This window comes from Lithobates pipiens, unplaced genomic scaffold (assembly GCF_037356315.1).
Source record: "Lithobates pipiens isolate NorthernLeopardFrog02 unplaced genomic scaffold, aLitPip1_a1.2 Scaffold_25, whole genome shotgun sequence".
Classification (NCBI taxonomy): domain Eukaryota; kingdom Metazoa; phylum Chordata; class Amphibia; order Anura; family Ranidae; genus Lithobates; species Lithobates pipiens.
In genome coordinates this window covers 108,987,311-108,999,370 of record NW_027507787.1, presented here as the reverse complement: position 1 = coordinate 108,999,370, position 12,060 = coordinate 108,987,311, and the positions used below count along the sequence as shown (strand labels likewise).

Below are 12,060 nucleotides of genomic sequence, written 5' to 3'. Positions count from 1 at the left end.
CTGGCTTAGGAAAATAGAGGACATTAAAAAAAATGGAGGACTTGAGGTAAACAAGAATTTTTTAAACAAACCTGAGACATCTGGAATACCTTTATATTCTCGCTGGAAGGATGTCACCTGCTATCGCCTTAGTGCTCTGAGCTTTCCTTGACTGGCTCCTTGGACAGTGGCTGCCATCGTGTCTCGTCCCCTCTTCTCCTTTTCTGATCTTTCAACCCTTCTCTTTTCTGCCTTCCTCCCCTATCTCTCACCCCCTCCACCCCCTCTCTCTTTTGGAAAGAGTAACGGTTAACGGATGGGTGTCGGACCCCTTTCAGCTGGGCCGTGGCACACGTCAGGGTTGTCTCCTATGTTATATGCTTTGGCGGCAGAACCGTTGGCTGCTGCACTTCGGGCACACCAGGCTGTAGTAGGCCTCCGACGCGGTTCTCTGGTGGAATCGGTAAGTATGTATGCGGATGATACTTTACTGTATTTAGAGGACTCGGGTCGGTCATTGGAGGCTGCCCTGGGGGTCATAGAGGAGTTTGGTGGTCATTCCGTTCTGCGTATTAATTGGACCAAGTCGCAGGTTCTACCCATTGACTTGTTCTCCCCGGACCGGGATGCAGCTTCTCTCCCGCTCTCCAGGGTATCCTCCATTCAGTATTTGGGAGTGCAGGTTACGAGGGAACCTGGGGAGTATATTCATCTTAATCTTGAACCACTGCTTCTGTATGTGCGGGAGAAGACTAAGGCATGGTCCCGTCTCCCCATTGGGGTTATGGGAAGGATCAATATTACTAAAATGATCCTCCTGCCGAAACTCCTTTATGTACTTTGGCATTCCCCTGTCATGGTCCCCGTGGCGTTCTTTAAAACATTAGACGGTGTCTTAAACACCTTTATCTGGGGCCCATCTAGACATAAGTTGGCATGGAACACACTTAAAACCCGACCTCTATGGGGGGACTGGCTCTCCCTGATTTCGACACATACTACATAGCAGCCCAGATTTCCCATTTTTATCACCTCCATAGAGCGGATAGTCACAGATATCAGGCCTTGGTGGGCGGGAGGGCTGAATCCCTTGTTGATACTCCCCTTCAGATGATTTTTCGGGGTGGTGGGGTTAGGGATGCCCGGTCCCGGATCCTGCCACACCACCGGAGTATTTGGAAACTAGCCCTTAGATTACTGGGAGCTGACTATTACCACTCACATACACCGCTATGGCGCAACCCCCTGCTTCGTGAGTTGTCTGGCTTACCAGATGTAGACTTGTGGGCTTCTAGAGGGATACTTTTTCTGTATCAGGTGGTGACTCCTATGGGCGTAAGGGATTTTCCCTCCCTACAAGTGGAATTTAACATACCCCCTCATATGCACTTTCGCTACTTGCAATTGCGACACGCGCTTCTTGCGCAATTTGCTCAGGACTTCCCGAATGTACAGTCGCTGGCTTTGACAGATGTAATTATGGGAGACGAACCGGCTAAATTGATCTCGACTCTATACGGCCTACTCCGGGCCCGCTTGGTGGCGCAAACCACTGAACGGGCCAGGTTGAGATGGGAAGAGGACATAGGTCCCTTTGATGGGGAGGAATGGGAGGATGCCCTTGAGAACATTCAACAGGCTTCACTTAGCCTACCTGACCGACTAACGCAGTACTATGTGATACACAGGTCCTATCTCACCCCTATCCGGATAGCTAAGTATCATCCTGACTATAACCCGAAGTGTCCCTGTTGCTCTTGTACGACTGGTACTTTCTATCATCTTCTCTGGCAATGCCCATTGGTCCAGGAGTATTGGGGGCAGATTGTCAGGTTTCTACATGACCACATGGGTTCACCCCTTCAACTTGACCCTAAGAGTTGCCTACTTAGTATATTTCCTGATACCTCTGTTGATCAATACTTGGCTAAATTTTTGCACTCTACGCTGTTTTGCCGCACGAAAGCTTGTGACTAAATACTGGATGCGTCCAACCATGCCTACTATGCGGGAATGGGTAATGGGCATTAATAGTAAGCTACCCTTGATTAAACTGGTGTATAGAAATCGTGGGTGTCCAGCCAAATACCACAAAATATGGGATAGGTGGGTGGAAAATCTGCATACGTGTGTGGAGTGAGCTTTATTGGAGTCTATACTATCATTGTCAGGAATTTTCCTTAATGTAAGATGTATTACTGTCCGTCACCTATGAAGAGGCTAATGTTTGTACCTACTGTAATATCTTGTTATAACTGAGTTGTTCAATAAACTTGTGCTGTTAAAAAAAAAAAAAAAAAAGAAGCGCCATGTGGTGCTATAAGTAATTACCTACAGAATTTATGTCACATCCCACTATAGGGGCTTAGTTGAAAGTCAGTCACCTGATCGCTACCCAAAACACTCACGTCTTTGACTTCCCCCCTATTCCCTATACGTGGCCATCCAACCTTTGAACTGGGGACCCACTTAGAAATTCCAACCTAGACAATGCGTCTAAATTCGTCATTGATGGAAAATGGCCTTCTTTCTCAACCCTAACAGATCCGACAGGGCTTTTACAACTGCCTTTTTGGAGAGCGGTGCAACAACATCATTTTCTCCATTCCATCCCCCAATCCTCAAACGTTCGCCCGCCCTCAGACGGAGTTTGAGACTCTATGCAGGAGCGAAGGCCCTTTGGCCCACATTCTCTCTCAAACAGATTACCCACACTTAACCTTTCTGTCCAACTGGGAAAAGGACCTTAATTGCTCATTTTACCCAGCACAGAGACAACACATTATCACTTTGGCTCTCAAAATGTCGCTGTGCACGAAGATACAGGAGACGAATTTTAAACTTCTCCCCAGGTGGTATTTGACACCATCAAAGCTGCAGAAATGTTTCCCCTCTTCCTCGAACATATGCTGGAGGTGTGGAGAAGAAGAGGGCACGTTGCTGCACATTTTTTGGTCCTGCCCCAGCTTGGTGGACTTCTGGACAGAGATCCGATGCATAACACAAAAATTCACAGACTTCTCCATCCAGGAAGAGGCTGCATTCTTTCTCTTGCACCATTCACAGATTCCCATTAAGAAGTACAAAAAAATCTATTTTACGGCATGTGATAAATGCGGCGAAATCCTGCATCCCTCTCACTGGCTTAGGAAAATAGGGGACATTAAAAAAAATGGAGGACTTGATCCTCACATCACAAGGTAAACAAGAATTTTTTAAACAAACCTGGGACATCTGGAATACCTTTATATTCTCTCTGGAAGGATGTCGCCTGCTATCGCCTTAGTGCTCTGAGCTTTCCTTGACTGGCCCCTTGGACAGTGGCTGCCATCGTGTCTCGTCCCCTCTTCTCCTTTTCTGATCTTTCAGCCCTTCTCTTTTCTGCCTTCCTCCCCTATCTCTCACCCCCTCCACCCCCTCTCTCTTTTGGAAAGAGTGGAAAATTGGGAATGACGGCCCCACACCCCCCTCTGGATGGAATATGCCGGAGGGACCTGGGGTTTGTGTGACCCTGGATCTTGGTACAGTACTTTATCCGTGCCTCGAATCATTGTGATTGATGGAAGGCAGACTCACAGTTGCGAATATACCTGTATCAAGTATTGTTCAGCTGCTTTTTGCTCTGTATTTCTCTGTTGCATTATGTACTCGGGGGACCGTCTTCCCCTATTTGGAGAAAAAATTATATTTGAAAAAAAAAAGAAGCCTACGACACCTGGTATTCCCAGGCGGTCTCCCATCCAGGCATTAACCAGGCCCGACCCTGCTTAACCTCCAAGATCAGACGAGATGGAACAGATTCAGGGTGATGTGGCCGTAGCCAATATCTTCAGGCACTCTCAACTCTCTTGACAAACACCAAGATGGTCACCTTGGAAACAAGCGGAAAAAAATAGGTCAACGGCAACAACATAAAAAGAAGCCTACGGCATCTGGAAATCCCAGGCGGTGTCCCATCCAGGTACTAAGCTGGTCCCAACCCTGCTTAGCCTCTGAAATCAGATGAGATTGGGCTCTTTCAGGGTGGTGTGGCCGTAGGAGATTTCTTCAGGCACTCTCAACCTTGACTAACGCCAATATGGTCACCTTGGGAAACAAACAAAAAAAAGTCAACGCCAACAACATGAGAAGAAATCTACAGCACCTAGTATTCCCAGGTGGTCTCCCATCCAGGTATTAACAAGGCCCGACCCTGTTTAGTCTCTGAGATCAGACGAGATCTGGTGCTTTCAGGGTTATGTGGCCATAGGCGAGCTCTTCAGGCGCTCTCAACCCTCTTGACAAACACCAAGATGGTCACCTTGGAAAACAAAAAAAAAAAAAAAAACAAGTCAACGCCAACAACATAAAAAGAAGCCTTCAGCACCTAGTATTCCCAGGTGGTCTCCAATCCAGGTACTAGCAAGGCCCGACCCTATTTAGCCTCTGAGATCAGAGGAGATCGGGCGCTTTCAGGCTTATGTGCCCATAGGCAATCTCTTTGGGCACTCTCAACCCTCTTGACAAATGCCAAGATAGTCACCTTGGGAAACAAGCGAAAAAAAAACAGGTCAATGTCAACAACATAAAAAGAAGACTACGGCACCTGGTATTCCAAAGCCATCTCCCATCCAGGGACTAACTAGGCCCAACCCTTCTTAGCCTCAGAGATGAGAAGAGATAGGGCTCTTTCAGGGTGATGCTGCTGTAAGCGAACTCTTTGGGCACTCTCAACCCTCTTGACAAATGCCAAGATGGTCACCTTGGGAAACAAGCAAAAAAAAAAAACGAATCAACGCCAACAACATAAAAAGAAGCCTACAATAACTGGTATTCCCAGGTGGTCTCCCATCCAGGTACTAACCAGGCCCGACTCTTCTTAGCCTCCAAGATCAGACGAGATTGGGTGCTTTCAGAGTGATGTGGCCATAGGCAATCTCTTCAGGCACTCTCAACCCTCTTGACAAACACCAAGATGGTCACTTTGGGAAACAAGTGAAAAAAAAACAGGTCAACGCCAACAAAATAAAAAGAAGTCTACGACACCTGGTATTCCCAGGCGGTCTTCCATCCAGGTACTAAACAAGGCCCTACTCTTCTTAGCCTCCAACATCAAACGAGATCAGGTGCTTTCAGGGTGATGTGCCCGTAGGCAATCTCTTCAGGCACTTTCAACCCTCTTGACAAACGCCAAGATGGTCACCTTGGGAAACAAGCAAAAAAAATAAAAATAAGTCGGAAGCTAGAGACAATACGGCCCGAGTCCTCAATTTAATCCATGCGGCGCATGTACAGGGAAGGCCCTTGCTTATGTTGTCAACGGACGCGGAGAAGGCCTTTGACAGGGTGGCCTGGCACTTTATGCAGGCCACCCTGGAACATATAGGTCTTGGCCCCAACATGATGATGTCGCTTTACTCCACACAGTCGGCAGCGGTACGGGTGAACGAGTGCTGCTCGGACTCTTTCCCCATCACTAATGGGATGAGGCAGGGGTGCCATCTGTCTCCCCTAATTTTTATTCTGACACTGGAACCACTTATGTGTCACGTTCGGAATGACCCGAATATTACTGGCATATCCAAACCCTCGGCACACCACAAAATTGCGGCGTACGCTGATGTTATAATTTTTTCCGTCTCCAATCCACACATTTTGCTTCCCAATATACTTGCGTCTCTCCAGTGATACGGCAGCCTATCAAACTATAAAATCAATTGCGCCAAGTCAGCTGTATTGAATATATCGGTCCCGGATGGTGAGGCCAAGAGGCTCCACTCCGCTTTTCCATTCTACTGGGCTGAATATACGTTATCTATACGTTACCTGGGCGTTGACATCGCAGCTGATTTAGCGCAATTGTACCCGCTTAATTTTGTCCCTCTCCTGAATAGACTGAAATCTGATTTGGGAAACTGGCATGCTTTAACACTGACCTGGTTCGGGCGCTGTAATGCATTCAAAATGACGGCCCTCCCGCAGATCTTATACATGTTCCAGACATTACCGATCCGGTTACCCCCAATTTTTTTCAGACAACTGCAGGTGCTGCTCCGGGACTTTATTTGGGCGTGCAAACCGCCCAGAGCCCGTTTGCAATTGCTTGCCAGACCAAAGGACAAGGGGGGTCTGGGTCTCCCAGATCTCAGACAATACTACAGAGTGACTCTGCTAGCGAGAGTCGTTGATTGGCATTGTAATGGCCCACACAAGCAGTGGGTGGAGATGGAGATTGAGGATGGATCTATTCCCCTATTGACCTCCCCGTGGCTCCTGTCCTCCCTACCAAAAGACCTCAGAGGTCACCCCGTAGTAGGAGCTACGTTGGTTGTTGTGCGGAGGTTGTTCCGCTGCACACACATTGCTCCCCTGCCATCACCAATGACTCCGGTTATAGGTTATCCAGACTTCCCACCGGGATTTACCAGCAAGAAACTGCGACAGTTGACAGTGGTGGGGAAACAGCGTCTGGGAGAGGTGTGGCCCTCGGGAGGGCTCCCGACCACGCAAACTGTCGCCGAGCTTTCTGACCCTCCGCTTGACTTGTTTAGTGCTTATCAACTTCGTCACTTTCTTCTGGCCATACAAAGGGCCCCCTACACTCCTAGAGACCTGACACCCTATGAATCCATCTGTCACAAAAGGGAACCTGTGCGACACACCCTCTCCCTCCTGTACAACCTATTGAGTAGTCAGGAGGAGGAGTCGACCCCCACCATTTATCCACAAATGGGACAGGGACTTAGGCATCACATTTACCCCACAACAGATAGGGATGATCCTGACCTTAGTACATAAAGCTTCCATCGCAAACCAATATCAAGAATCAGGATACAAGATAGTCTCACGCTGGTATAGAGTCCCATACCTTCTGAATAAAATGGAGAGATCGATCGCGGATGTTTGTTGGAGGTGAAATTCAGATACGGGGACCATGGGACACCTTTTCTGGGCATGCCCGGCCTTGAGGAACTTTTGGGTTCCCAGCAGCGTGCCTTCTACACTTGACCGAACAGCCTGTTCGAAAATACAAAAAAACCCTCACGATGCAACTCCTGAATGCTGCCCGGGCCTGCATTCCCGCACTGTGGAGGCAGCCTCAGCCCCCATCCAAGGTGCTGTGGTATTCCAAAGTCAATCATATTCTCCGGATGGAAGAATTGACCGCCACCCTTCACAACACTGAAGAGGCATTTAGTGTTACATGGAGGCCCTGGAGGTATTTTACTGGTACTCGAGACTACGTTCGGGAGGTGAGCAGTGCCTCTGTCCCAGAAAATGACTGAACATCTAACGTTTACCTACGTAGGCCATGTCTGCCCTGGGTGGCATTCCCCCCCTCCCTTTTTGTCTTTATTTTTCTTTTTTTTCCCGCCGCCATCCCCCCAACTCCTCTCTCTCTGTCTTTGCACTCTCTTCTTCCCCCGTCCTCCCTTTTGACTATGCCTTGTCTCCTTACTAGCCTTCGGGACCCAGAAGAACCCCAGGGTTCTGGACATGACCGGCTCATATTTTACTCTGGTTCACGTAGGTCATGATAAGCTGGCTCGCTGTGGTCCCAGTTGTTCTCCATGATTACATTTGTCTGAACGGAGCTGCACTACTCCGTTACTCAGTAGTTCTGTACTACATGTCGGAGGTGGGGTTTCTCTCTTTTCTGCATGAAACCGTAGGACTCCCCTCTGAGAACCCAGAGTTATTTGGCTGCCTATGTTTTGTTACCATGTAATTGTGACCCTGGGTCATGATGTATGGTTGACTGTTATATTTATGTTCTACTTAATAAAAGAATAATAAAATTTAAAAAAATAAGTCAATGCCAACAACTTAAAACTAAAGCCTATGGCATCGAGAAATCCCAGGCGGTCTCCCATCCAGGTTCTAACCAGGTCCCAACCCTGCTTAGCCTCTGAGATCAAATGCACGCTCAACCCTCTTGACAAACGCCAAGATGGTCACCTTGGGAAACAAACAAAAAAAACAAGTCAACAACATAAAAAGAAGCCTACAGCATTTGGAAAACCCAGGCGGTCTCCCATCCAGGTACAAACCAGGCCCAAATTAAAACAAAAAAGTGTGGCGCTTAGGTGGCAACAAACCACATGAACCAGTAAGGCACTAATTCAAGCAAAGAAAATTACATACACTTCAAAAAAAAGAAATTATGTGTAAATTCCGTTGTATATTAAGAGATTTTACTCCCAGGTGGAAGAGTGCATGAACCTCATGCACACAAAAGGTTAAGGTAAATAAAATTAATTTAACATATACAGTCCATCAAGTGAACGTCTAACAGTCCTTGAAATGTGTAATATCAATCACAATTCCAAACTTGAGGTGACGTGAAAAAAGGTGAAATTCAACTTCTGATGTGTAGAATACCACCACCACCGTGATAAAGAAGGGGAGAGGAGGCTTACCAAATGACGTGGACTCAGAGGAAGGCTTACACCTCTCGAGTCATATGGGCCTGTAGGTTAGCAAACCAGATAATCATACATCTAGTATGTAATCTCCCGCAAGTCTTCAGGTCATGAAATCATCCGTAGCGATCCTCCTATAGTGCTCATCCCACGAAAATAGGGGGCTCAGGTATCAAAGACCATGGAAGTAGAAAACTAGCATAGCGTGATACCGTTTTAACATCCAATTTATTAAAAAATAATAATAAAATTACACTCACATTTGGTTCAATCGTAATAACATAGTCAGAAAGTAGCGATGTCTGTAAGGGGGTCCACCCAAACCAGGCCCAGGCCCAGGGTCCTCTACAAACCAGGCCCAACCCTGCTTAGCCTCTGAGACCAAACGAGATTGGGCGCTTTCAGGGTGTTGTGCCCGTAGGCAATTTCTTTGTGCACTCTCAACCCTCTTGACAAATGCCAAGATGGTCACCTTGGGAAACAAGGGAAAAAAAACAGGCCAAAGCCAACAACATAAAAAGAATCCTACGGCATCCGGTATTCCCAGGAGATCTCCCAATCAAGACACTAACCAGGCCAGATCCTTCTATGTCACCTGGTCTTCCCAGGCAGTCTCCCATCCAGGTACTAACCAGGCCTGACGCTGCTAAGCCTCTGAAATCAGACGAGATCGGGTGCTTTCAGGGTGATGTGGCCGTAAGCGTTCTCTTGAAGACACGCCCAACCCTCTTGACAAACGCCAAGATGGTCGCCTTGAGAAACAAGCGAAATAAACAGTTCAAACCCAACAACAGAAAAAGAAGCCTATGGCACCTGGTATTCCCAGGCGGTCTCTCATCCAGGTACTAACCAGGCCCGACACTGTTTAGCCTCTGAGATCAGATGAGATTGGGCGCTTTCAGGGTGATGGGGCCGTAGGTGATCTCTTTGGGCACTCTCAACCCTCTTGTTAAACGCCAAGATGGTCACCTTGGTAAACAAGCGAAAATAAACAGGTAAACGCCAACAACATAAAAAGAAGCCTACAGCACCTGGTATTCACAGATGGTCTCCCATACAGGTATTAACCAGGCCGTACACTGCTAGGCCTCCGAGATCAGATGAGATTGTGCGCTTTCATTCAGGGTGATGTGGCCATAGGTGTTCTATTTAGACACTCTCAACCCTCTTGACAAATACCAAGATGGTTATCTTGGCAAACAAGTGAAAAAAAATAGGTCAACGCCAACAACATAGACCCTGGCGAGACCGCCAGGGTCTATGTTGTTGGCGTTGACCTATTTTTTTTATTGACCCATCTGACCCAGACCCTGCTTAGCCTCTGAGATCGGGCGCTTTCAGGGTGATGTGACCTCAGGCAAACGCTTTAGGACATACTCAAAACTCTTGACTGATGCTAAAATGGTCACCTTGGGAAACAAGCAAAAGAAAAACAGGTCAAAGCCAACAATATAAAGGTACTATCCAGGCCGGACCCTGCTTAGCCTCTGAGATCAGATGAGATTGGGCGCATTCAGGGGGATGTGGCCGTAGGAGATTTCTTTGGGCTCTCTCAGCCCTCTTGACAAATGCCAAGATGATCACCTTGGGAAACAAGCGGAAAAAAAAAACATGTCAACGCCAACAGCATAAAAAGAATCCTACGGCACCTGGTATTCCCAGTTGGTCTCCTATCCAGTTACTAATCAGGCCCGACAATGCTTAGCCTCTGAGATCAGACAAGATCAGGCACTTTAAAGGTGATGGGGCCATAGGTGATCTCTTCAGGCACTCTCAACCATCTTGACAAATGCCAACATGGTCATCTTGGGAAACAAGCGAAAAAAACCAAGTCATTGCCAACATTGGAGGCTAAGCAGGGTTGGGCAATCAGTTTCCTTGCCTGAAATAGGCATCTCAGAACTGCCATCTGGCTACTTCCCGGGTTTCCAACTCCTTCAACTAATCCCAGGAGACAATACCTCGCCTCTATCCTGGTGGAGGTTCCAAACACCCGATCAATGGTTCCTGTCACCTCTGTCCAGTAGCCGATCAACTTCGGGCATCTCCAAAACATGTGCATCATGTCTCCCCCCATGTTCCCGCACTGGGGGCAACTTGCGTCCGGCCGTTCAGCCAAACTGAAAAAGTTTACGAGGAGCATAATAGGTTCTATATAATAAGAACAGATGTGACATCCTCTGTGAGGTGAGCCACAATTCACCACAGGCAGGATTCCTGTGGCCAATTATAGCTCAGGGGGGTTAGTACACACCCCACACTATATAAGGCCGCCAGCGCGGCGGCCTTGTATAGTGTGTTGCGGTGGTCAGGGAAAGAGGACGATAGGCAGGGACAGTGTCTTTACTGCTTGGGAACCTAGCACTGTTACAGTGGGTGTTATGTGCCTCCTGCACAGTACACACCTGAAGCTACCCTTTATTACTGCTGTTCAATTTCTGCAATACATGCATCTGCAGTGCAGAAGTTAGAGTGGGTGTTGTGTGCCTCCTGCACGGTATACACCTTATTGCTGGTGTTCTGTTTCTGTAATACAGGAACCTAGCACTGTTACAGTGCTAGGGTGTACAGAGAAGCTGGTATATATAGAAGACTACAGCATACAGAAGAAAGGCTAGTGAATACAGAATACAGACTCGTGTATGTAGATAGGCTTGAGTATACAGAGATGCTAGAGTAAACAGTGAGGCTGGGGTACACAGAGAGGCTAGTTTAAAGAGAAGCTAGTATATACAAAGAGGGTTAGTGTATATAGAGAGGTTAGTGTATAGAGAGAGTCGAGTGTATACAGAAAGGACAGTGCATATAGAGAAGCTAGTGTATACAGAAGACAGGCTTGGGTAAACATCAAAGCTGACATTCTATACAGAAGACTGGGTAGTGTATACAGAGAGTCTGGTGGGTACAGAAGAAAGACTGGTGTATTCTAGCTAGTTTTTACAGTCTAGTGTATACAGAAGACAGGCTGTGGTATACAGAGAGTTTAGTGTATTCAGAGAGTCTAGTGTATACAGTCGGCGATTGTATACATAAGACTGGCTAGTTTGCACAGTGTTTACAGAGATGCAAGGGTGTACAGAGAACCTGGTATATATAGAAGACTACAGCATACAGAAGAAAGGCTAGTGAATACAGAATACAGACTCGTGTATGTAGATAGGCTTGAGTATACAGAGATGCTAGAGTAAACAGTGAGGCTGGGGTACACAGAGAGGCTAGTTTAAAGAGAAGCTAGTATATACAAAGATGTTAGTGTATATAGAGAGTTTAGTGTATAGAGAGAGTCGAGTGTATACAGATAGGACAGAGCATATAGAGAGACTAGTGTATACAGAAGACAGGCTTGGGTATACATCCAAGCTGACAGTGTATACAGAAGACTGGGTAGTGTATACAGAGATTCTAGTGGGTACAGAAGACAGGCTGGTGTATTCTAGCTAGTTTTTACATTCTAGTGTATACAGAAGACAGGCTGTGGTATACAGAGGGTTTAGTGTATTACAGAGATGCAAGGGTGTACAGAGAAGCTAGTATATACAGAAGACTACAGAATACAGAAGAAAGGCTAGTGAATACAAAATAAAGGCTGGCTTCTACGGAGTGGCTAGTGTATGCAGAACACTATCTAGGGTATATAGAGAGGCTAGATTATACAGAGAGGCTAGTGTATAGAGTGAAG

General features: G+C 46.9%; 4 pseudogenes; all 4 read right to left on the bottom strand.

The window, feature by feature from the left end:
* Positions 1 to 3,682: 3,682 nt before the first annotated feature.
* Positions 3,683 to 3,801, bottom strand: LOC143931741 (5S ribosomal RNA; annotated as a pseudogene).
* Positions 3,802 to 4,111: 310 nt separating this feature from the next.
* On the bottom strand, positions 4,112 to 4,230 carry LOC143931683 (5S ribosomal RNA; annotated as a pseudogene).
* A 543-nt stretch (positions 4,231 to 4,773) lies between these two features.
* Positions 4,774 to 4,892, bottom strand: LOC143932057 (5S ribosomal RNA; annotated as a pseudogene).
* Positions 4,893 to 9,182: 4,290 nt separating this feature from the next.
* On the bottom strand, positions 9,183 to 9,301 carry LOC143931551 (5S ribosomal RNA; annotated as a pseudogene).
* Between the last annotated feature and the right edge of the window lie 2,759 nt (positions 9,302 to 12,060).